At 43.2% G+C, this 26,575-nt stretch overlaps 1 long non-coding RNA gene across 1 annotated transcript in view; it reads left to right on the top strand.

Annotated features, from left to right (window-relative positions):
- Positions 1–6,496, top strand: part of LOC135111781 (uncharacterized) — a 26,749-nt gene extending 20,253 nt beyond the window's left edge. Inside the window, exon 4 of the long non-coding RNA XR_010273907.1 lies at positions 5,401–6,496. This is a non-coding gene — a long non-coding RNA (uncharacterized LOC135111781). The remainder of the gene's footprint in view (positions 1–5,400) is intronic.
- Positions 6,497–26,575: the final 20,079 nt, after the last annotated feature.

Genomic DNA, 26,575 nt, shown 5'->3' with positions numbered 1-26,575 from the left:
CCGTCACCATCACCACCTGCTGCTGTGGTTCTCAAAAACTTTATTTCAGTGAACTTTAGAGAGGAGGAATAGTGAGAATTTCAATTAATGAGTGTTTTCAATGGGAAGCTACGAACACTTCAAAGTCAATCACGAAAAATAATTCACTTGTTTTCGTCACGCTGAAGAAAACACTTTGAAAGTTTGTAAAGAATTTTTTATTTTTTTTCTTATTCTTGAATTTTCCGGTAGGACACTGAGTAAATATTTCAGTTTCACCAACCTGTGATGTGCACCTCCATCACCACCTCATTTACTCATAATATATCAATATGACCAACACTGACATCACGCCACTTCTCTTCAGCATGACTCCTGGTACCTAACAAAGAAGGTGCCTTGAGTTGTCATCACACGTGCCGGCGCGTCACACTCCCCGAGGCGCGGTGTAACACGGGCATGGAATAGACACTCCAGTGTTGTGCAGAGTCCGTCCCTGTCCTTGTTGTGTCGCCTTACCGTCGTGTACTCTGTCATTCCTTGCCAGTGTTGGCACGGCAATATAAGTTCTCGCTATATATTTCACGACTACTTGCATGGATGTTTTTATCTTATTTCATCTATATATCTGTTAGTACTATTTTGCGTTGGTCTGTATACTCACACTCTCTCTCTCTCTCTCTCTCTCTCTCTCTCTCTCTCTCTCTCTCTCTCTCTCTCTCTCTCTCTCTCTCTCTCTCTCTCTCTCTCTCTCTCTCTCTGTCCTCAACAACAACGTGCACACCTTCCCTCCTCTCCTCACCTCAGACGCGTTGACTCTGATACCTAACGTGCTTAATTTCCCATTGGTTTGTACCGAACTCCGCCAGTCCCTACGCCCCACAGATAACTCTGCTAACGCCTATCAGCCTCCAGTGATCCCTCGTTACAAACTTTTCTGGACCCTGACCGGAGGAGGTAATGAGCGCTGCGGCCTGACTTAAAGAAGTGTTGTTCTGTTTGCCTGCCTGGCCGTGAATAGGCTACTGAGCTGCCCGCTAGGTATCCTTACAGATCTCAGACCTCTCCGTATTGCTCGAAATTAAATCAAGTACTGCTGGTTAATTCAGACGGGCCGCAGTCACTATGGACTCGCGGAAGACCAAAGCTTTTCCGCTCGAATCAAGGTCTTAACGAAGGCGATGAAAAATCTCCAGCGAACCCAAGTGAAGGCGAGCAGACGGGGTGGCGGGCAGGAGTGGTGGATCAGTGGCTTCTTACTCTTGACCTCCGTGAACACAGGTGACGGCACACTTAGAGGAGGAGGCAGTAGACACCTGCCGAAACGATAATTACTCCCAGTGAGGTCTAAAGCACTGTTCAGGGGGTGCTGTGAACTTATCATTAAACCCAGCTGTGACCTCACTGAACGTTTCCCTTTGTGTCTCACAACACAAGGGGGCAGTCACAGCCTGACCTCTAAAGACAACTCTCTTCCTCCACACAAAACTACAAGCACCTAATAACACACACACCCTTCACTCAAAAATTTTAAAATCATCATGGCGACTCCTACACCAGCCTCGGAGTCCCCATCTGGGACCATAAACGTCCCCAGGTCGGACTGCCTTCCTGTCGACGACCCTAAGTGTCTTGACACCCCCCCCAACTTTTTCTTCATTAACTTCTGCAACATTCGCGGTCTAAGATCTAATTTTCAATCTGTAGAACACCACCTCTCCTCTTCTAAGCCTCATCTTCTTTTCCTCACTGAAATTCAGGTGTCTGAGGCAACTGACAGTAGCACCTTTTCTGTTCCCTCCTACTTTCTCTATCCTCATTTTCGATCCAAAGTTGGATGCTGCGTTTATGTGCGCAATGACTTAACCTGCTCTCGTGCCCACGCTCTTGAATCTTCCGAGTTTTCCACCATCTGGCTACGACTACAGAATCACTCTCATACTAAATTTATCTGTGCTGTATACCTCTCACCTAACTCCTCTGACTATAAGAAATTCTTTGACTACTTAACTTCCAAAGTGGAGCACATTCTGACCCTCTTCCCTTTGGCAGAGATCTCCATTCTTGGAGACTTCAATGTTCACCACCAGCTTTGGCTTTCCTCTCCCTTCACTGACCATCCTGGTGAACTAGCTTACAACTTTGCTATCCTCCATGACTTAGAGCAATTGGTGCAACACCCTACTCGTATTCCTGACCGTCTTGGAGATACGCCCAACATTCTTGACCTTTTCCTCACCTCTAATCCTTCTGCTTATGCTGTCACCCTTTCTTCTCCGTTGGGCTCCTCCGATCACAATCTCATATCTTTATCTTGTCCTATCACTCCAATCCCTCCTCAGGATCCCCCTAAACGAAGGTGCCTCTGGCGTTTTGCCTCTGCTAGTTGGGGGGACCTGAGGAGGTATTTTGCTGATTTTCCTTGGAATGACTACTGCTTCCGTGTCAGAGACCCGTCTTTGTGTGCTGAGCACATAACAGAGGTGATAGTGTCTGGCATGGAGGCATACATTCCTCACTCTTTTTCTCGTCCTAAACCTTCTAAACCTTGGTTTAACACAGCTTGTTCTCGTGCAATACATAAAAGAGAGGTGGCCCACAAAAGGTACTTAAGCCTTCCATCACCAGTATCTCATGCACTTTATATTTCTGCCTGGAACCATGCCAAGTCTGTTCTCCCTCTAGCCAAAAACTCCTTCATTAACAGAAAATGTCAAAACCTTTCAAGATCTAACTCCCCTCGTGATTTCTGGCATCTAGCCAAAAATATCTCCAATAACTTTGCTTCTTCTTCTTTCCCTCTTCTTTTTCAACCAGATGGCACCACTGCTATCACATCTATTTCTAAAACTGAAGTCTTCTCTCAAAGTTTTGCTAAAAACTCTACCTTGGACAATTCTGGGCCTGTTCCTCCCTCTCCTCCACCCTCTGACTACTTCATGCCACGTATTAAAATTCTTCGCAATGATGTTTTCCATGCCCTCGCTGGCCTAAACCCTCGGAAGGCTTATGGACCTGATGGGGTCCCTCCTATTGTTCTCCGAAACTGTGCCTCTGTGCTTGCACCTTACCTAGTCAAACTCTTTTAGCTCTGTCTGTCAACATCTACCTTTCCTTCTTGCTGGAAGTTTGCCTACATTCAACCTGTTCCTAAAAAGGGTTACCATTCTAATCCTTCAAACTACCGTCCTATTGTTTTAATTTCCTGCCTATCTAAAGTTTTTTAATCTATCCTCATCAGGAAGATTCTTAAACATCTATCACTTCACAATCTTCTATCTGATCGCCAGTATGGGTTCCGTCAAGGCCGCTCTACTGGTGATCTTCTGGCTTTCCTTACTGAGTCTTGGTCATGCTCTTTTAGAGATTTTGGTGAAACTTTTGCTGTTGCCTTGGACATATCAAAAGCTTTTGATAGAGTCTGGCACAAAGCTTTGATTTCCAAACTACCCTCCTACGGTTTCTATCCTTCTCTCTGTAACTTCATCTCAAGTTTCCTTTCTGACCGTTCTATTGCTGCTGTGGTAGACGGTCACTGTTCTTCTCCTAAATCTATTAACAGTGGTGTTCCTCAGGGTTCTGTCCTGTCACCCACTCTCTTCTTATTATTCATTAATGATCTTCTAAAACAAACTTCTTGTCCTATCCACTCCTACGCTGATGATACCACCCTGCACTTTTCCACGTCCTTTCATAGACGTCCAACCCTTCAGGAGGTAAACATATCACGCAGGGAAGCCACAGAACGCTTGACTTCTGATCTTCCTAAATTTCTGATTGGGGCAGAGCAAACTTGGTATTGTTCAATGCCTCAAAAACTCAATTCCTCCATCTATCAACTCGACACAACCTTCCAGACAACTATCCCCTCTTCTTCAATGACACTCAACTGTCCCCCTCTTCTATACTGAACATCCTCGGTCTGTCCTTTACTTATAATCTGAACTGGAAACTTCACATCTCATCTCTAGCTAAAACAGCTTCTATGAAGTTAGGTGTTCTGAGACGTCTCCGCCAGTTTTTCTCACCCCCCCCCCCCCAGCTGTTAACTCTGTACAAGGGCCTTATCCGTCACACAAAAGCAACCGATGCCACGCAGGGCACAGGGTATCAGGAAAAGCCCTCCCTGTTGAACTGCCGGACTTCACCGTTGGTGCCAGCCTCATCCCCCTATGCTCTCAGTACAGTTACCTCGGAGCTCCAGTCAAGATCTCAGCACTCTCACCCTCTTCTACACTGAACATCCTCGGTCTGTCCTTTAATTATAATCTGAACTGGAAACTTCACATCTCATCTCTAGCTAAAACAGCTTCTATGAAGTTAGGTGTTCTGACACGTCTCCGCCAGTTTTTCTCACCCCCCCAGCTGTTAACTCTGTACAAGGGCTTTATCCGTCCATGTATGGAGTATGCTTCACATGTCTGGGGGGTTCCACTCATACTGCTCTTCTAGACAGGGTGGAATCAAAAGCTTCTCATCTCATCAACTCCTCTCCTCTAACTGACTGTCTTCAGCCTCTCTCTCACCGCCGCAATGTTGCATATCTAGCTGTCTTCTACCGCTATTTTCATGCTAACTGCTCTTCTGATCTTGCTAACTGCATGCCTCCCCTCCTTCCGCGGCCTCGCTGCACAAGACTTACCTCTTTCTCTCACCCCTATTCTGTCCACCTCTCTAACGCAAGAGTTAACCAGTATTCTCAGTCATTCATCCCTTTCTCTGGTAAACTCTGGAACTCCATGCCTGCTTCTGTATTTCCACCTTCCTATGACTTGAATTCCTTTAAGAGGGAGGTTTCAAGACACTTATCCACCAATTTTTGACCACTGCTTTGACCCTTTTATGGGACTGGCATTTTTTTTTTATTAGATTTTTGTTGCCCTTGGCCAGTGTCCTTCCTACATAAAAAAAAAAAAAGTCCTCCCTGCCCGGCGTCAGCCCCATCCCATCATTGGTGACCTATTGGATCGTCTCCAGCGACGACTTCGCCCTCTTCAGTGGCTCACCAACAACTCCTCCGGCATCTGCATTTTTGTGGCCAGAACTATCTCTGTCACTTTCATTCGCTCTGTTGTTGATTCAACTTCCTCGGGCTGCTTTAGAGCCTCTGCAAATTTTTTTAGAATAGAGCGATGAGAATCATTGTTGGATGCCCCGTGACCACCAGGATTGTAAACATGCAGCGTGAATTGAGGCTCCCGCCCTTAGTTGATAGAATATATTCAAATGTTACTTGCCTCACAGTCAAGTGTCTTCACTTTCCACTTCTCTCTCCACACTACACGCAGCTGATCAGGACCTCTCTTGGCCCCACTCCACCAGTCCCTCCTATTCTGCCCACTGGTCGCCGACTTATTGTGTCTGTTTCCTCTCTGCTTAGGAGCCTTAATTTGCAAGTATCTGCCGCTGCTTTGTCCCCAGGCCCACCCTTGTGGATGCTACCAGCGCCTGAGGTGAGCTTTACCCCTACAACCAAGTCGGATCCGCCTCCTCTCCAGCTGCAGCTGGCCTTGGAACACGTGGCGACAGTGACGTCCTCCATCACAGCTCCTCATCGCCTCTACACTGACGGGTTCCTCCAGTCGGATGGAGCGGCTGGTGGTGCAGTTTTCTCACCTGACTTGGAACCACCTCCAGGTGGCTGGGTCGCCCGTCAGCTCGGAGACCACTCCAGATCAACGTTGTGTGAGCTCTATGCTATCTTGGATGCTGTTAGCCTCGTGTGTCAGAGGGGAGTGAATGCAGTTGTTATTTGTGACTCAAAGCCGGCCCTTCTGTCTCTTTCTGCTACCTGTCCCACCCACCTAATATTAGTTCAACAGATTCTTTCCTTTTAGCATTAATGACTGCTCGTAATGTGTGTGTAAAGTCTATATTGGTAATATCTCATGTTGGTTTACGTCACAATGCTATAGCTAACCGCCTAGCGAAGGATGCCTGCCGCCTACCTCCGCGTGGTGATGGTCGTCCTCTCTCCCTGTCATGCCACCTCTCCAGGGTCCGCTCCGCCGCTCTCCTACCTATGCGGCGTCGCAGGGATACTGAGAGGCCCCACAGTATCACCATCAACCATTACAAGTCCGTCTGCCGCCACAAGTACACGTACCGTTGCCGGGGTCTTACGGTTCGGCGGCACAACATTGTCTCGGCGCGTCTGCGGCTGGGCTACCGTCCGCCGTGGCAGATTGCCGGGGTGGAGAGTGTCGCCTGTGCCGCGCACCGCTTGCCAACACCATCGAGCACTACTGCCTGGTGTGCCCCACTGTTCGGCACCTCCTACCCCAAGGTCTGCCGCTGGATGCTGTCTGTCGCCATATTCTGGTGCCAGATTTTCTCGATGAGATTCTCGTGCGTTACCCTCGATTTGGTGGCTTTTCCTGATGCCCTGTGCCCTGCGTGGCATCGGTGGCTTTTGTGTGAGTGTGGATTGGTGGGTGGGGTGCGCGAATGGGTGAGTGTGTGAGCGTACCATTTGCTTTAGCCTTCAACTGTAATTAAGTTTCTCTATCTTATGATGTCTGACGCTATTTGCATAATAAATTAATCAAATCAAATTACCTCTCTCTCTCTCTCTCTCTCTCTCTCTCTCTCTCTCTCTCTCTCTCTCTCTCTCTCTGACGACTGTGTGTGTGTGTGTGTGTGTGTGTGTGACATTCACTGTGGCAGAGGGAGTGCTAGAAACCGAAAAGTGAAATTTACGCCTTTGTTTTCTGGCGATGATTCGAGGAAGAAGATTGAATAAATTAGTAAAGGCTCATTGAATCAATAGGCGGCACGTGTACATACAGACGCACTTAATCTGCATACATAGGTACATTCAATACAGTCTAGATTTATATATGTATTATGACAAAGACCACGGCGGCGTTGACTAGGAAGCGCTCCATCACCACGGCCAGGAGCAGCACGCCGTCCCTTGCCCGTGATTCTCCAGTCTGGCAAAACATTGCCAAAACTTTCCCTCTTTCCAGCCCAAGCTTAGACGTGCTCAGTGTGTGTGTGTGTGTGTGTGTGTGTGTGTGTGTATAGCTATAATTTTTCTCCCTTACGTAGTTTTCATCCTCCATCTTTCTTCCATGAACGCAACATTCTAGTCATTTGTTAATAAGAACATCTCGTCTCTACATATTTATTACGTTGCCTTAGGGAGAAAAAATGCTATCGGACTCACTTTTGATCCCTTCCCCGCTACAATTTCTCCTTGTACATGATTCTTTTCAGTGAACACACACACACACACACACACACACACACACACACACACACACACACACTAGCGGCAATAATAAATCTCACAAAAGATCTCGCAGCCTCTCCGCCAATGGGGCCAAGGAGCACCAGCTTTCCTCTCCAATAGCCATGCCACCTTTGTGCTCCTCCTCCTCCTCCTTCTCCTCCTCCTCGTTCATTAATCACTCCCCTTTTCTTCTTCTCGATTTCATTCTCAATCACCCCCATCACACCACTGTCTCTCGTCTCATCCTCTCTCTCTCTCTTACTTTCATTTTAATCCCGTTTTTCCCTCTCCCCTGCCATCTCTCCTTTTTTCAGCACAACTCCTGTCCTTCATGAAGTGTTTCGAGAGGCCAAACAAAAGCTGAAGCTCTGGATTTTCTCTAGAAGCATTAATGTCCAACTAAATCACTGCCTCAGACGAGACGAATGAAGGGCTGACTTTTCTTTTTTTTTTTCTGTAAGGAAGCGAGTGAAATGAACAGCCTCGTCCTTCACGCTTAGCATCGGAGGGAAAAAATAACGTAAATAAAACGAAAAAAAAGAAAAATACGAAGAAAAGAATATTGCCAAACTTGGTAGCAAACAAAAATGTTAAGCAGAAAATATAATTTGTTTTCCTTTTAGAATTAATTTCCCTTCTATATGCAAGTCACCATCTCCTTCGCCGAGTTGTATTTACCCTCTTTGTGGTGTAGTCTTTCAGGAAACTAAGTCTCGTGAAGAGTAACTGGATGTAAAATTGTTCAGCAGACGACTTGTGGAGGAGAGGAGCGGGAGGGAAAGTGCGCAGCCTTGAGGAAGATGAAGATGTGAAGTAAGACTTTCTGGCCGAGGGGAAATGAGGGAAAACAACAAGTGTAAGCTAAGACAACAACAGCAACAACAACTACAACTATTATTACAACAACAATAATAATAATAATAATAGAAATGGGAGTAATTACGAAAACCACTCAAAATCACATTAACGCTGCAAAACAAAAAGATAAAACGATTTCTTCATCTTGCCTTCAGTATCCCATTTCGCTCTGCATGACAAAAACAAGGAGGAAGAAAAAAAAAAAAAAAAGACGCAGAAAAGAAGAAAAAAGAAATTTGATCGTTTTAACTTTGAAAACAACTTGGAGCTTCACTCTTGCAAAAACATGTTCTGTAAAAAGTAGCAAGTTTCCGATCAAGCTTCTCTAGGATCTGAAACTTTCTGAAAAAAACAGACGAGCAATTTCGTTCACGAAAAGGGAGAGATTTACGCGGTTATTTGGCTCTTAAGAATCACAAGTGTGTGTGTGTGTGTGTGTGTGTGTGTGTGTGTGTGAGAGAGAGAGACTCATCGTATTACTGTCTGTTGTCTCATCCTCATTCTTTCTTTTATCCTGTTTTCTCCTCTCCCCAGCCACCTCTCCTTTCCTTCTCTCTCTCTCTCTCTCTCTCTCTCTCTCTCTCTCTCTCTCTCTCTCTCTCTCTCTCCCAATGATGACATAACGTAGGCTCCACCGGACGAGGCGGGCGCCTCATGGAGACCCAACGGCAAGACAGGCGAGGCCACACAGTTACGAGCACACATCCATCTTCTGGCGTAATGGCGGCGCGGCGCCGCAGCAGTGGCCGCTCATCTGAGGCACTGTACCTTTGTCTCCTCCGCGAAGCAAGCTGGTCGGCGGGCAACCCCGGATGGCAAAAATAAATCGCGATCACTTCCGTTCATCGCGACGCCGACAACACACACACACACACACACACGAACCACCAGCACTCGACTGCTGCTTCTCCTTCCCCGACTTGTGATTGGTTCCCGTGTTGTCCAGCCTGTGTTCCACAGCTCCGTCATCTTCCTGTCACCATTACATGCTGATAACTACGCAATATACATTTTTTTCCTAGCAAGAACTGGACGTGTTATATAAGCGTGAACACTTTTTTACAATGCCAAGTCTCACAGTGGCAGAGTCTGGCATTAAGGGCTCGCTGGTGTGCGAGACTTCACGAGGCTCCAAACCAGTCGCCTTGAGCAGTAAGCAACAGGCATTGTTGTAATGCCATCTGGCGGCATACGGTGTCTTCCTGATCCAGACTGTGTGTGGGGACAAGGGCTGCACGAGAAGAGGCGCTCACGAGCTGAAAAAGAACCCAGTGTACTCCTCATTAAATAATACTGTGACCGGCAACCATGACTGTACTGCGCGCATGAGGGAGGGAGTAGGAAGGGTGAAGCAGGGAGAGGGAACAATGGAGAAGGGAGAGGGAGAGGGAGAGAGAGACAGTAACGGAAGGAGTGGGGGAGGTCCTATTTTTCCGTGGTGAGAGGATAAGGCGTGAGTGGAGGAGGGTGGCGGCGCTCTTGAGGAGCTGGGAGGAAAAGGAAGAGAAGAGGAGCCATAACACTTTAATGGTTTAGGAAGGGACGAGCTGAAATATGTATAAGAAGATCCAAGTGATGAAAGAGAAGCCAATATAATGAGTATTTGAGAGGAAGGTTACCATGTAGATTATTCAGGAAAGAGTGTTAAGAGGAACAAGAGTGCAGGTGAAGAAGATCAGGGGAAGAGTTTTTATGAGGATTAAAGGAGACTAACAGGGAGGTGAAAGTGACACACTGAGAAAAAAATGACTACAAGTGATTATCAGTGCAAGGAGAGCAAAGTGCGGTATAATGTAGTCACTGGTTGAAAGGGAATAAGAGCGAGTTTAAAGGGACAAGAATTGCAGTGGTGAGCGGGACAGTAATTAGAAGGAAGAGAGACGGAGAAAACCTGGAGGAGGATAAAACAAATGAGAGAGAAAAAAAAAAAAGGAGACAACCTGCAGAGGAGTGACGAGGCACTGAGGTGAAGGTCCCCGAACAGAGACGGAGGCGGTAGTAAAAAATGACAGCATAAGTGTCTTGAAATAGTTCAAGTCATAAGAAGGGGAAATACAGAAGCAGGCAGGGAATTCCAGAGTTTACCAGAGAAAGGGTTAACTCTTGCATTAGAGAGGTGGACAGAATAGGGGTGAGAAAAAGAAGAAAGTCTTGTGCAGCGAGGCCGCGGGAGGAGGGGAGGCATGCAGTTAGCAAGATCAAAAGAGAAGCAGTTGATAAGACGAAAAGCTTTTAATTCCACCCTGTCTTAAGAGCGGTTACTGAGGGTTACTGAAAAGATGAGGGAAAAGGATGGGGAGTGAATGGGAGCCTGCAGAGGAGTGACGAGGGTTACTGGATGGTTAAGGGAAGAGGATGGGGAGTGATCACCCTCCAAGGAAACTTGTCTTCCCTTCATCCTCACGAGCCGCCACTCAGCAGTGTGTCACCCGTCACAGGTAGAAACGAGAGAGAGAGAGAGAGAGAGAGAGAGAGAGAGAGAGAGAGAGAGAGAGAGAGAGAGAGAGAGAGAGAGAGAGAGAGAGAGAGAGAGAGAGAGAGAACCAAGTGGAGGTTCCCGAACTGTAAACACGATATAAAAAAAAAAAGCTAATTCGATGTGAGCTGAACAAGACCTGTGATGGAGGATGGGGAGGACTGGGAAGGAGGGATGAGGTGCTGGTGGTGGTGGTGGTGGTGGTGGTGCTGGTGGTGGTGATTTGCCTGTTTTACATTGTCGAGCTCTTCATACATAACACTTCATGCAATAATGCTTTCTACTAAAAGTATAAGAGCCAAGACCGCAGTGCTCTTCAAACACATTCCATTTCATTATTTTGTTACTTGAGACAGACCAAATGTTGCACATTATGGAATTACTGACAACACTATCGATGCCAAATTCCTGACAAAAGCAATACCAGGCGAGCAAGGCGCACGGCGGCACACAGGGCCTGGCCTCGCGTGCCGCTCACACTGCTGCCCACGAGGCGCTTGATGAAATTCCCGCGACCACTGGGCGAGGCGCGCAAAATGGCCCACGAATTGAATGTCCAAGCAGCGCCAGCTTGCTGTGTGTGTGTGTGTGTGTGTGTGTGTGTGTGTGTGTGTGTGTGTGTGGGGTTAAATAGTAAGATTTTGGCGGGCCTCCACACGGCGTTCCCGGATCGTGAGAGAAAGGCGTGCATCATTTATGTCTCAACAATGAAGTACTGTTTGTTTGGTTCTGAGCTGCTTCCCTTGGAAACTCCCATACTGACCATAAGCTTATTTTCACCTCTGACACATCTATCTTTTCCAAAATATACCTATAATTCCATGCCATTCACTGTTTCTACAGCACTTAAACACTACAAGAATCAGCTTTTAGCATCCCATTATAAAAGAAAGGAAAGTTAAGTATTCCATCTCACACTCAGCGGCTTTCCGTCTTCACAACAAAGCACAAGGCGGCCAGGCGTCCCCTGCCGCCCTGCCAGCCTGTGCCTGCAGGTGCGCCTCCTCCACTCTCAATTCATAAATGTTTCGCTACACCACAGAATCATTTGCGCCTCCTTCATTCCTCCTTCCTTGTTTCTCCTCCTCTCATATTCGTCATTTTCTTCTTTTCGTCCTCCTCCTCCTTCTCATCCTCCTCTACCCACTACTACTACTACTACTACTACTACTACTACCACCATCACTTCACCGTTACTTCCCTTCATTCCTCCTTCCTTCTTCCTTCTCCCCCTCTATTCCTCTTTTTTTCCTCTTCCCACTACAACAATCTACGCATTTCAGAGATACATTGAAATGGCCGGAAGACCCTGGAAAATGAGGGAAATGTTGACGAAGAGAGACAGACTTGTAGGAGGGAAGGTCTCGGTCTGGGTCCTGATTGTGTTGGTGGTAGTGGGAGACGCTCTGAACGGGACTACACCTATACTTACGTAACATAATTCATTTTGAAAATCGCGAGGAGAAAGAAGACGCCCAGATTGCAATGCACTACAATTTCTGACTCGTCGTTTACTTTAACTAATACCCAAAATATAAAAAGATTACCGAACTCAGTAATAATAACGAAATATCCAAAAAACAATCTGTATTTTTTTGCGAACGGTGCTACAAAAATATTATAATATCTAGAAACAAAACGCAGCCAGACTAGATCCTATTATATATTCTGAATACAAAAAAAAAAATTCCTTTTTAGACAAATAAAGAAGACACGAATTGCTCGTCGTATAAAGAAAATAGTTTTTCATTTTTAGCAACGGACGTATGTTAAATTTGGAAATACGCATTGCTACACTAGATTTTATTGAATATTATTACTTGGTACATACATGTTCCTTATATTTTTTTTAAGTCTTAAATCCAATACAATACAATCCTAGGGGTGCTAATTTTAAAAAAAAGAAGAAAAAAAATTAAATGTAAAAATATATAAAATGACGAAACGGTTTATTTTCGACAAACAAAAACACAGCTAGACTGGATTTCATTATGTGTCATTACTTGTTATAGTTTTCTAATAATAAATCAAAACAATGCCAACTCCATCAATACAAAGGAAAGAATAATGATACCGCGCCGATTTTTTTTTTTTTTTTTTTTTTTCCTCCGTTCTTCAGTACCTCCTCCCTTTTCCTCCCCCGCATACTCTTCCTCTGTCCTTCACCTTTCTTCCTTCTCCTAGTACTATATATCCCAAGTCTAGAAAACACCTGGAAACTGCTGGAAATCCTGAAATTTATGGTAAATATTGACGCGGAGAGACTGTTACCATAGTAGAGACGAGGCTGGGCTGTGCTCGGCGGGGCTCGGCAGGGCTGGGCGCCAAGGATACTATGGTGTGTGTGTGTGTGTGTGTGTGTGCGTGTGTCTGCCCTCTGTGTGTGTGTGTGTGTGTGTGTGTGTGTGTGTATGTGTGTAACTGGTTTGTGTGTGTGTGTGTGTGTGTGTGCACGCGCGTTTAAGTGTATAACTGCCCTGTGTGTGTGTGTGTGTGTGTGTGTGTGTGTGTGTGTGTGTGTGTGTGTGTGTGTAAATATCTAACTTCCCTGTGTGTGTGTGTGTGTGTGTGTGTGTGTGTGTGTGTGTGTGTGTCTCAGTACTGCAAGGCACGTCACCTTTCTCCCTTCCCTCCTACCCCCCGCACACTCAATTCCTCAATTTTAGCGCCTTTTAATTGCGCTTGCTTTTCAAAACACATATCACATAAGTTTTAGATGTAAACAAGAATTCTGTTGAAAAAAAAATATATGGTTTTGTTCGTGCTGTTGCTTTCCCTTTGTCTCCCAACAGCCTGGCAACTTTGTTCTCTCACCATAATTGTTTTCAATGGTCGCGATGAAGTGACACGAGTTTCAAGGGTTTTTAAGGTTATACTGACAGATTAACAACACTTTTACATTACTAAGCGAAGGAATAAGCTTGAAAACCCGGGTCATCATCTCTGTGACCTTGAAAATAGTCGTGGTGAGAAAGCAAAGCGTTTCTGGATACACACCTCAGAATAAAGGTTTGAGGCGCCGTGCCCTGTTGTGTGTGTGTGTGTGTGTGTGTGTGAGAGAGAGAGAGAAAGAGAAAGAGAGAGAGAGGCAAAAAAACGGAACTATTGGTTGGATGGTTGATTACTCTTAGGTCATAGTTAACGTTACATCGACGTCACGAAAGAACGCTGACACTGGACGGCGATTATCCACTCAGAGATACAGCAAAGGGAAACGGCAAGGAGAGAAATTATAATGGAACGTTTTCTTCACTGGAGACGACACCTGCATCTTTCCTTCCTCGTAAACACTTGATGATGCTGAGTGTTGGAGAGTATGAGGTCAGGTACCTTAATTAGTGGAATCTGTCTGCGTATCAGTTTCACGTGAGGGATTGGAAGGTTTTTTATTCGCTGTCTGTCTCAATGTTTAACTCTGCGTCTTGTTACCTGATTGACACTTTTAGGATTTGACTTTTTTTCACCAGTTTCCGTTGTCCTTGGCCTGAGCAGTAATTACATGAAAAAAAAAAAAAAGTAAGAGTAAAAGGAAATCGTGAGAACGTGGATGATATTAAGCTTTACCGAACACGAAATCACATCTCACACAACAAAATGCAAATTTGGAGCTAAAGGTTCATTATTGGCTAAGCACCTCACTCTGTAGCTGCGCGTGTCCGTCCCGGCAAGCACGTGGGCGATATTGAACGTTACAGAGCATGAAATCAAAGGCCCTTAATTGCTGAGTTCCATCTAGGTATTCATTTCACGTCACGGACTCAAGGATCATGGCTCCAAATCTCTTACGTTGTAACTGCACGGTTTCTTTAATGTAATGTAGAGTATGAATTCAAATAATCTCTGTTGAAATGCATCTGTGTATTTATTCCACGTTAGGGACTATAAAATTAACTATGAAATGTCAAACGAGATCCATTTAGTTAATATTTAGTTAATAAACACCCCGTCTACGTATTAATCAGAAGAAAACTGGGCTAAACAAGCAAATCACTAGTGGCGATGCTAGCGCTATTGATGGTGGTGGTGGTGACGGTGACGGATCCATGTTATCTCGTGAACCAATCATACAGCGGTGGTGGTGGTGGCGGTGACGGATCCATATTATCTCGTGAAGTCATACAGCGGCCCAATTAGCAGGGAATAATGCTATTTCTCACCCAACCAATTACGACTAAGGCTGGGACAAAGTTGAAGCCGTTCCCGCTACCCCGCGTCCCCAGCACAGGCGCCGCCACCTGCTGACGGCGATTCCTGTGTGGGACGGCAAATACTTGACAGCTTTTGTGCATTTCATTTGATTCATTTAGTGGAAAGAGAGAGAGAGAGAGAGAGAGAGAGAGAGAGAGAGAGAGAGAGAGAGAGAGAGAGAGAGAGAGAGAGAGAGAGTCTGCTAAGTTCCTGGTAAGTTGAGTATTGTTGTTACTCTTATTAGTATCATAATAATCACTGAAATGACAAATACAAGAATAATAACCATTATCATAACGTGCATCATTCTTTTTCATGCCTGCAATTCATGAGGCACACACACGCACACACACACACACACACACACACACACACTCCCCTGGACCCCGACCCTCTTCCCTTTCATTCCTCCACCCGCCGTTCCTCCTCCTGGTCGGAAGCTTTCATCCTGCTAAGTAAATCCCCTATAAAGGACAAATATTAGCTTGAGAAGTCTTTACTTATAATTAGTATCGTCAAGTATCATGATAAAAGAAAAAAAATAATTTGGTTCAACGCATCGGCAGTTCAATGACCGATATAGTTCTTGCTTTAGCTAAAATAAAAGAAAAAAATAATACCTGTAATTCTTTTGTGCTCCTTTACAATAAACTGATCTCTTGCAGCATAACAGGATACAGTACAACACAACGCTGCACAACACAAACAAACACAACACATATCACAATACAAGCCCCTTACAACACAACACAAAACAACATACTGCCTTCTTAGGACACAATACAACACAGTACAGTACGCTTCCCTCACACAACACAACTCAACACAACACACTGCCCAAACACAACACAACAACACAAACAACATACACCCTCTGACTACACACCACAACCTAACAGACGCCCCCTTATAACACATGTCCATTACAACACAACACAATGACCTACATAACACAGTACAAACACACACACACACACACACACACACACACACACACACACACACACACACACACACACACAGAAATGATCCGTGCTAATGAACACACAGGGCAAGTCAGCATACAAGCAACAAATGAACAGCACGTCACGGGATTAAGAGCAACACGTGAGGAAGGATTTGATCAGAATAGAAAAACTGTTGCAATAAGTGATGAACGCGCAGTGAAGAGAAAAAAAATATTGCAGGGATTAACTTGGTACTCTGTCCTCGCCATTGCTGTCAACAACACGAGTAGTAACAGCAGCGACACGTGGCATTAAATAACAACTATAACAAATGAATGATAGATCAAGGTACCGCATTCACTTGCTAAATAGATATGTACAGTGCATGATCGTGAATAAGTTTGAGTAATTGATTAATATGATTGGCTGAGTGGGTGAGACCAAATGACTGATTAAGAAATAAAACGTAGCAGCCGACGTGAATGAATGAATGAATGAATGAGTAGCTGAATGAATAAATGAATGAATGAATAAGAAAAACAATAAATAGATAAATAAGACAATTAAGGACTAACTTAATAGAATTTATGATGGCATCGTTACTTAAAAAACAAACAAACAACAACAACAACAACAAAAGCAACGCAGTATTCTAGAAACATGGATAAAAAATTTAAAAAAAAACAGACAGAGTTAGACACGCAGGCAGGCAGTCAGACAAACAAAGTGGCAAGCAGACAAGCAAGCACATATTGACGCAAACATGCATAAGGATAACAAAAAGACGGAAAAACAGACAGAAAAACAGACAGAAAAAACTGGGAGAAAAAAACAAAATGAACACACACACACACACACACACACACACACAGTAACAAAAATAGACATAGACACAAATAGACATAGACACAAATAGACACAGAAAAACACATAGAGAGAAACACAGACTACCTTAACTATATAAACACACACACACACACACACACACACACACACACACACACACACACACATGATAAAGGAGGCTAACAGGACACTCAGTAATAAAGACGAATACTGCAAATTACAAAGTAAATTTGGGGCAAAATTGGTCAGTTTTAGGCAGCAAGACTTGTGGTGGTGTGGTCAAAGCTGGACTTTCATGGCCCATTAACTTTTCTGCAGTGGCCCTCTCTCTCTCTCTCTCTCTCTCTCTCTCTCTCTCTCTCTCTCTCTCTATCTATCTATCTATCTATCTATCTATCTATCTATCTATCTCTATCTTTCTGTTTATCTATCTATCTATCTATCTATCTATCTATCTATCTATCTACCTATCTATCCATCTATCTATCCATTAAGCTCACACAAGTGCATTATTATTACTTTCCAGCTCGCCAGCACAGTACGTGTCTCTACATTCCCAGCATGTTGTGAAAGGCCACTAAAGGGGAAGGGCGAGGTGGTAGCAACGCCTTTTCTCTGTGCTTATTCCCGTAGTGAGAAAAGTAGAGACAGACGGTGATTTTACAGAGTCCTCGCTGAACCCTGATGGATGAGCCTGGTCTTGTCAATATCTACTTTCTTTGATGTGAATGACTGTGTTATGTTAGATTAGTGTTGTTACTGGTGTTGTTGTTGCTGTTGTTGTTGTTGTTAATGGTGGGATTGTGGTGGTTTTAGTGGGCTGGTTGTTGCAGTTGTGGTGGTGGTAATGGTGGTGAGTAGTAGTAGTAGTAGTAGTAGTAGTAGTAGTAGTAGTAGTAGTAGTAGTAGTAGTAGTAGTAGTAGTAATAGTAGTAGTAGTAGTAGTAGTAGTAGTAGTAGTAGTAGTAGTAGTAATATTAGTAGTAATAGTATTAGTATTAGTAGTAGTAGCAGTAGTAGTAGCAGTAGTAGTCGCACCACCATCACCACCACCACCACCAGTAACAGCAGAAGTAACAGTAAAAGTCAGATCATATCAGGTTAACTTATACCAATATTAAGTTGAGTCCCAAGAGACCAAGATGGGAGAACAATATATGGTAAAGCGCACTACAAGAAAGGCAATATTGTAAGGCACAGTACAGGGAGGGCAGTGTATCGTGAGGCGCATTACTAAGGCCAGTATATTGTGAGGCACATTACTAAGAGGAGCTGTGTATTATAAGGCACAGTACAAAAAAGGCAGTATATTGTAAGGCACAGTACAGGGAGGGCAGTGAGAGGCGAGGTGTAGTACTCACTGACGAGCGGTGTCTTCTCAGTGGGCGGCAGGGACTCTGATGGCCATGAGGAAGACAGTCATGGAGAGCAGCGCCGAGATGCCCGGAGTCACCTTCTCCCCGGATCGCTCGGCACGCAGAACACCAAAAGGGCTGCAGAGAACAGAGGGAAGGTACATGTAGGTCAAGAGTGAAGCTGATGGAGATGTTTAAGTGGTATAAGGGAGATGGCAACCAGAGGAAAGGTGTATATAGGTTAAAAGTGGTGGTGATGGAGGTATTCAAGTACCATAAGGGATATAACAAGGTGACAAACAAAATATTCAGGGATAGTAATCAGGAGAGGTAGGTTTTATACAGGGACTGCCACTTGTAGGCCTCATCACTTCATGCACCAACCCATATTTTGTCGCGTTATGTTCCTGTGGTTCTGATGGAGGTGTGCAAGTGGCATAAGGGAGACAACACGGTGATGTAGACAAGATTCTATATGGTCAATAATCAGGATGGGGCTAGAAGATGCTATAATTTTCTCAAGGAGTGTCGAGGCTGGAGAAAATCATGAAGGAATACATCAGCAGGAGACATTTCCTCGTCTGTTTGAAAACTATTCCTAACAAGCTAAATAAGAAATCAACAAATTCTAACAAGCTAATTAAGAAATGAACTAACTCTAACAAGTTAAGAAATCAATTAATTCTAACGAGCTAACTAAGAAATAAACAAATTCTAACAAGCTGACTAACAAATCAATGAATTCCAACGAGATAAACTAATTCTAACAGGCTAATTAAGAATTCCAGCTTATCCTAACAAACTAGCTAATAAATCAAATAATTCTAAAAAAAAAAAAAAAAACTAACCAAGAAAATTAATCAAGTAATTCTATGTTTCCACGCCAGACAAGTTCCTCCCCCGCTGTTAGAGGAAGGGAAGATGGTAAGCCATCCACCACGCCCCTCTGGCTCAGGTCATCTTGGCAAATACTGGCGGGGTGCAAGGTCACAACTCTTTGGCTTACGTCCAAATTGTCTTCACCAAGCCGGAGACTCAAACCCCGGACCCTAGTATCGTGTGTCGGGCGCGCTAACCACTGCACCACCAATCTTACGCCCCCAAATCTTTGACTGATAATAACAAAGTAACGTTGGTGGGCAATTCTACTAAGCGAAAATTAAACCGAGTACAATATAATGTTTTACTATTTCTGTTGCAGATAACGAGTGTCACAAACATACTGCTCCGGGTAAGTAGTCAGAACAGGGCAAGAAATAATGGATTTAAGCTTGATAAAGTTTGGTTTTTGAAAGAGATAGGCAGAAATTAATTCTCAAGGACAGTAATCCGTAACGGATGAATGGAATATAACAAGAGTGGCAAACAAAATCCTTAGGGTCAATAATTAGGACAGGAAAAGAAATAGTGGGTTCAAGCTTCATACAGGTACATTCATTTTGAAAGAGATAAGAAGGCACTGGATTTCAATCACAATGGTGGATGACTGTAATGGACTCAGTAATCAAGTTGTTAGGGTTAAAAGAAAACCACACAAATTTATGGATGAGGGTGACAAGTGGTTGTAGGTAAGAATGTTTTATACAGAGACTGCCACATGTAAAACTCATGATTTCTTGCAGCTTCTCTTATTTCCTTATGTTGGTAAGTTGTTTTTCCTTGAGTGTTGGCTTTGCACGTTATACACAGGGATACTTAAATAAACAGTAAAACTCCATCGCCTCGAATTTTTTTTTTTTTTTTTTAAGTTAATGCAAAGTTGTACACGAGTATTTTACTGAACTTTAAAGAAACCACAGCAATCCTAGTTCATGAACATAATAACATAGGGAATAATAATAAAAATAGGAAGTAGACAAAAAAAAATAAAGAAATGAAAAAAAAAAAACGTAAAATAGGACAAAAATAAATACCAAAAAAAAAAACAATATAACAAAAGAATAACAAAAACATCAACACAATAAAAGGAAAATAGAACACAGACGACAATTAAGAAAAAAATTTGCACAAACTAGAAACAAATATATAAACCACACGGAAAAAAAAAATACAAGGGAATACGCAAGGAACGGAGGAAGAGCACAAGGGAACGACAGCCAGCGAGGAACACTTTGTCCTTAAAGAGGCAATTTGTGGCCACCGCAGGAAGCACACGATCTCATGTACACGTGATGGAAGTCAGGCAGGAGGAGGAGGAGGAAGAGGGGGGAGTTGTACGTAGAAGAGATCAAGAAACGATGAGAAACGAGGTCATTGAGTACAAGGAGGAAGAGGAGGAGGAGGAGAAGAAGGAGGAGGGTGGCGTAGAATGATGGGAAACCCCAGAAGTGAATGAGAAAGAGGAAGAGGAGGAGGAGGAGGAGGAAGAGGAGAACACAAGTAAAAGTCAGGACTAAAGTTAACACTGTTTTCTAAAATCTCTCTCTCTCTCTCTCTCTCTCTCTCTCTCTCTCTCTCTCTCTCTCTCTCTCTCTCTCTCTGTGGAAATAAGCCAGAGCATGAAGTGTGTGTGTGTGTGTGTGTGTGTGGGATGAGAGAAGCTGTTCACATGTGTCAACTTTATGATTATGCATTATAATTCTCTCTCTCTCTCTCTCTCTCTCTCTCTCTCTCTCTCTCTCTCTCTCTCTCTCTCTCTTGCCAGTCTCTTCTCTTCCCTTCCATCTCTCCTCTCCTCCTTCCATCCTTCCTTCCTTTCTTTATTCCTTCCTTCTTTCCCTAGCTGTCTCATTCCTTTCCTTCATTCCATTCCTTCCTTCCCCTTTTCTTCCCTCCTCCAACTTCTCTCCCTTCCTTCCTTCCTCCTTCCCTCCTCCCCCACACCACTTCCCTTATTCCTTCCTACCTTCCTTCACTCCATTCCTCTCTCTCTCTCTTTCCTTCCTTATTGAAATATGTAGATGAAGGAGGGAGTAAGAGAGGGAAGGAGGGAGGAAGGGAGGGAGAAAAGAAGAGAGGAATATATGGTTAGGGTAAAGAAAAGGGGGAGGAAAAGAAAGAAAGAAAGAAAGACAGACAGAAAGGAAGAAAGAGAAAGAAAAGTAGGAAAGAAAGGGGCACAAAGAAAAGAAAAGACCGGTATGGAAGGAAGAGAGAGAGAGAGAGAGAGAGAGAGAGAGAGGCACCAAACCTATACGCCCACCCCACCCATCCACATAAACACATACACACGCTCACACACACACACACACACACACACACACACACATACAACAAGATATACAAACAGAAGAGGCTGTACAATGAATCAACTAATAAAACAGGTAAGGGAGGCCACCTGAGTCTGGCTGGAGTAATTAATTAGGCCGCAGGTAAAAATGAAGAAGCGAGCAATAGGAAGAGATAAATAAGTAATACATAGAGTCTACCTGTGGAAGCTGATAAAAGAGATAGTGATGAGAGTGTGGAGGAGATGAAAATGATAAGCATTAAGTTAAAGATTATAAGGAAGATTCTTAAACATCTATCACTTCACAACCTTCTATCTGATCGCCAGTATGGGTTCCATCAAGGCCGCTCTACTGGTGATCTGGCTTTCCTTACTGAGTCTTGGTCATTTTGGTGAAACTTTTGCTGTTGCCTTGGACATATCAAAAACTTTTGATAGAGTCTGGCACAAAGCTTTGATTTCCAAACTACCCTCCTTTGGCTTCTATCCTTTTCTCTGTAACTTCATCTCAAGTTTCCTTTCTGACTGTTCTATTGCTGCTGTGGTAGGCGGTCACTGTTCTTCTAAATCTATTAACAGTGGTGTTCCTCAGGGTTCTGTCCTGTCACCCACTCTCTTATTATTCATTAATGATCTTCTAAACCAAACTTCTTGTCCTATCCACTCCTACACTGATGATACCACCCTGCACTTTTCCATGTCTTTTCATAGACGTCCAACCCTTCAGGAGGTAAACATTTCACGCAGGGAAGCCACAGAACGTTTGACTTCTGATCTTTCTAAAATTTCTGATTGGGGCAGAGCAAACTTGGTATTGTTCAATGCCTCAAAAACTCAATTCCTCCATCTATCAACTCGACACAACCTTCCAGACAACTATCCCCTCTTCTTCAATGACACTCAACTGTCCCCTTCTTCTACACTGAACATCCTCAGTCTGTCCTTTACTTATAATCTGAACTGGAAACTTCACATCTCATCTCTAGCTAAAACAGCTTCTACAAGGTTAGACGTTGAGACGTCTCCACCAGTTTTTCTCATCACCCCAGCTGCTAACTCTGTACAAGGGCCTTATCCATCTATGTATGGAGTATGCTTCACATGTCTGGGGGGGCTCCACTCATACTGCTCTTCTAGACAGGGTGGAATAAAAAGCTTTTTGTCTCATCAACTCCTCTCCTCTAACTGACTGTCTTCAGCCTCTCTCACCACTGCAATGTTGCACCTCTAGCTGTCTTCTACTGCTATTTTCATGCTAACTCCTCTTCTGATCTTGCTAACTGCATGCCTTCCCTCCTCCCATGGTCTCACTGCACAAGACTTTCTTCTTTCTCTCACCCCTATTCTGTCCACCTCTCTAACGCAAGAGTTAACCAGTATTCTCAATCATTCATCCCTTTCTCTGGTAAACTCAGGAACTCCCTGCCTGCTTCTGTATTTCCACCTTCCTATGACTTGAATTCCTTCATGAGGGAGGTTTCAAGACACTTATCCAACAATTTTTGACTACTGCTTTGACCCTTTTTATAGGACTGGCATTTCAGTGGGCATTTTTTTTTATTGGATTTTTATTGCGCTTGGCCAGTGTCCCTCCTACATAAAAAAAATAAATAAATTTAAAAAAATGAACTGCATTAAGCTTTCAAGTTCCACTTAGTTTAAGTTATTTCATCTGTCTTGACCCCTCTCTGGTCAGGCTCTCTCTCTGCTTCTGTGTTTGTTACTCCCTGCTACTGTTACTCACTATAATATATAATCCTTTGGGACTGCCTATTTCCCTCAGAAAATTATCTTTATTTTCATAACATTTTACATACCTAAAAGACTTTAAGCACTAGGAGTGGTGAGGGGTACTCCTAAGAGCCTAAAATTACACCTTAATTCTAGGGAAAGGAGAGGCGTCCTATAAGAGTAGTGATGCTCAGCTGATCGAGAGAGTTCTGCCTACCCTGGGTGACATTCACGTTCCTCATTTAAGCATATGATCCTTTACATACCAACCATTCACGTTTCTCATCTAATTAATCATATGATCCGCCCACAGGCGTGGTACTTAATACACAACACTAGTTAGTGGGTAAGGACAGCTTGGAGGAGCTTAAGAAGGTGTGGGTACCTTTTCATAGGCTATCTCTCCTTTCCTGGTGCCTCATTCCTCATGCCTCCTGACTTACTTTTACTTTCTTTCAACCACTTTCTCTGCTTTGTTCCTACATAATTAACATTAATCCCTCTTTGACCCAGACTGCCTTCCAAGCAGTTTATGGCCTACTTTCTGTTGTGTACTGCTCGGTCCTGTGTATATGTTTATTGTTTTATCAGCTCCTGAAGTGCTAATTACCTTGCCTTTTGAGGTGACCACTTGTTTTTCTCCTTTATTCTTCCTTCTTCTCCATTTCTTCTTTCTTCTTCCTTATTTTGTTTTCTTTTCTGCTTTTCTTCTTGCTTCTTTCTTCTTTTTTTTTCTTATTTCTTGTTTCTTCTTTCATAGTAGTGCAACATATACTGCAATGTGGGGACACCACAGTGCAAATGCTGTCATTTTAAGAACACCTGAAATTACAGAATAAAAAATCTTGCTTCCCATTCATCTTTACAAATTATTCTATTCTAATGCTAAAAAAAAAATAATAATAATAATAAAATAAAATAAAATAAAATAAATAAAAAACTCAAATCACTCACTTCTCTCTCCCTCCACCCTGCACTCCTGGTTATTTAAGTGCTACTTTCATCTTATACGTTCAGGACCAATGTAATGAAGGCAATTAATAACAATAAAAGCCACAAGACAAGGGATAACACAGACAGTGCTGATGACCTGTGACTACTACCTCTCTGTTGTCTTCATTACACTGTACGTACACACTTCGCTTCCATTTGTCATGTGTACTCAATACTAAGCTCATCCAATGGTCTTTTCTACCTAAGTAATGTTAAAACACTTCAAAGCAGGGTGAAAAATGACAGCACAACATCGCAGCCAGCCACTGACACATTGAGTCACTTATAAAGTCTTTTGCATGATCTCCTGCCTTCATTTTGATTATTGTTACATATGCACTGACTCTTGCAACAACTGGGATTATCACAAATTAGTGATCACCTTCAGAACTCACCTATGTAAGCAACTAGAGGATGAAATATTCTCCAGCTGTCAGCGGTCCTTCATCCTCATAAGTGAGGTAGTGGTGTTACCAGCGCCACAGAGCAGTTGTAACTTACCAGGCGAGTCACCAAGTCGTAAGTGTGTGCTGAATAGCAACTTACCATGTTTACAGAGTTACCAGGAGTTTGGTCTGGTAAAATGCTTTGATGAATCCACCCCCTGCACTTTTCCACATCTTTTCATAGATGTCCAACCCTTCAGGAAGTAAACAGTTCACGCAGCAAAGCAACAGAATACCTGACTTCCGATCCCTCTAAAATTTCTGACTGGAGCAGAGCAGACTTAGTAGTGTTCAGTCCCTCAAAAACTCAATTCCTTCATCTATCAACTCAACACAACCTTCCAGATAACTATCTCCTCTTCTTCAACAACACTCAACTGTCCTCCTCTTCTACATTGATCATCCTTAGTCTATCCTTTTCTTATAATCTAAACTATAAACTTCACATCTCATCTCTAGCTAAAACAGCTTCTATGAAGTTAGGCATTCTGAGATGTCTCCACCAGTTTTTCTCATCCCCCCCCCCAGCTGCTAACTCTGTACAAGGGCCTTATCCATCCATGTATGGAGTATGCTTCCACTCATACTGCTCTTCTAGACAGGGTGGAATCAACAGCTTTTCGTCTCTCCTCTAAATGACTGTCTTCAGCCTCTTTCTCATCGCTGTAATGTTGCATCTCTAGCTATCTTCAACTGCTATTTTCATGCTAACTGCTCTTCTGATCTTGCTAACTGCATGCCTCCCCTCCTCCCATGGCCTCACTGCACAAGACCTTCTTTCTCTAACCCCTATTCTGTCCACCTCTCTAATGCAAGAGTTAACCAGTATTCTCAATCATTCATCCCTTTCTTTGGTAAACTCTGGAACTCCTTGCCTGCTTCTGTATTTCCACCTTTCTATGACTTGAATTCCTTCAAGAGGGAGGTTTCAAGACACTTATCCTTCAATTTTGTACTACCACTTTGGACTCTATTTGGGAACCAGCATCTCACTGGGCTTTTTTTTTTTTATTGGGTTTTTGTTGCCTTTGGCCAGTGTCCCTTTTACATAAAAAAAAAAAAAATTATTTTTCCTATTTTGATTAGAAAAGTTTTTATCCTGCTTGTTAGCACATTGCTAATGCCACGGCAATCCCAAAAGGATCCTTATTTACCACTTCTAATGATTATAGAGTAATTTCCATCACTCCTATCCTTCAAGTGTTTGAGCAATTACTCTCCAAGTGTCTCTCCTCTTTCTTGAATAATATCAATTTGCTGATATCCAATTATAATAATTAACAAACAAGTAATTAATTGCTGTAATTCCTTAAAACTTCTTGGTTTAATGTTGGGTTCCAAACTGGTTTAAAAATCACATTAGGATAACTTCTATCATTTCCCAGATGATTAGTTTGTTGAGGAAATGTAGAGCCATTTGACAATAAGATTGTTTTAAATAATTTTTATTCCTTCATTTTACCATTCTTTGAGTACTGTTGTCCATTTTGGATATCAGCTTTTGGATGGCTCTTTTTAACTCAATAATTATTATTAAGGTTTTATTGTCTAATTACAAAATGCACCTTTTGTTATCGTTGAATGGTTGGTGCAATGATCATGTTTTTCAAAACTGTCAATGATAATGTTCATCCTCTGCACAGAGTATTATCATCTCAATTTATTCCTGTTCGCTGAACATGTCATAATTTATTTTTTATTTTTTTATTTTATTTTTTTTATGTAAGAAGGACACTGGCCAAGGGCAACAAAAATCAATAAAAAAAATGCCCACTGAAATGCCAGTCCCGTAAAAGGGTCAAGGCAGTGGTCAAAAATTGGTGGATAAGTGTCTTGAAACCTCCCTCTTGAAGGAATTCAAGTCATAGGAAGGTGGAAATACAGAAGCAGGCAGGGAGTTCCAGAGTTTACCAGAGAAAGGGATGAATGATTGAGAATACTGGTTAACTCTTGCGTTAGAGAGGTGGACAGAATAGGGGTGAGAGAAAGAAGAAAGTCTTGTGCAGCAAGGCCGCGGAAGGAGGGGAGGCATGCAATTAGCAAGATCAGAAGAGCAGTTAGCATGAAAATAGCCGTAGAAGACAGCTAGATATGCAACATTGCGGCGGTGAGAGAGAGGCTGAAGACAGTCAGTTAGAGGAGAGGAGTTGATGAGACGAAAAGCTTTTGATTCCACCCTGTCTAGAAGAGCAGTATGAGTGGAACCCCCCCAGACATGTGAAGCATACTCCATACATGGACGGATAAGGCCCTTGTACAGAGTTAGCAGCTGGGGGGATGAGAAAAACTGGCAGAGACGTCTCAGAACACCTAACTTCATAGAAGCTGTTTTAGCTAGAGATGAGATGTG

Source organism: Scylla paramamosain, chromosome 22 (genome assembly GCF_035594125.1).
Source record: "Scylla paramamosain isolate STU-SP2022 chromosome 22, ASM3559412v1, whole genome shotgun sequence".
In the NCBI taxonomy this organism is placed as follows: domain Eukaryota; kingdom Metazoa; phylum Arthropoda; class Malacostraca; order Decapoda; family Portunidae; genus Scylla; species Scylla paramamosain.
Note: the sequence above shows the minus strand (reverse complement) of the source record. Positions and strands in the feature narration are given on the sequence as shown.